Raw genomic sequence first — 386 nt, 5'->3', positions numbered from 1 at the left:
TAGGAAAATATCTGGTGGAATAAGCCCCGGGTCCACTTTTCCCCAATACAAAAACAAAAAACCTGTTTCTATTACACATTTTGCACTATAAAAATCTATTTATAAATCAATTGTGATAACCTTTTGCATCAGTATTTGTTTCTTAGTGTTTGGAATATGAATTTATTTGCAATGAAGCAGCAAATATGGGAATACTAATTATCTTAATATGTGTCCCATTTATTTTTTCTAGTAGTTCCTTCAATGTAGTTCTGGAATGACTGCAGGCCGAATGTTTTGTATAGAACTTATTTGTAGAATATCATAAAATTTATAAATTAAGAGCTGTAGTACAGCGTCTTGATACGTGATTAGTTACAACGACATCTGGTCAAAAACTACCAAAA

The sequence above is a fragment of the Halyomorpha halys genome, unplaced genomic scaffold (genome assembly GCF_000696795.3).
Source record: "Halyomorpha halys isolate HHAL.00 unplaced genomic scaffold, Hhal_1.1 Scaffold890.1, whole genome shotgun sequence".
Lineage (NCBI taxonomy): Eukaryota > Metazoa > Arthropoda > Insecta > Hemiptera > Pentatomidae > Halyomorpha > Halyomorpha halys.
Note: the sequence above shows the minus strand (reverse complement) of the source record.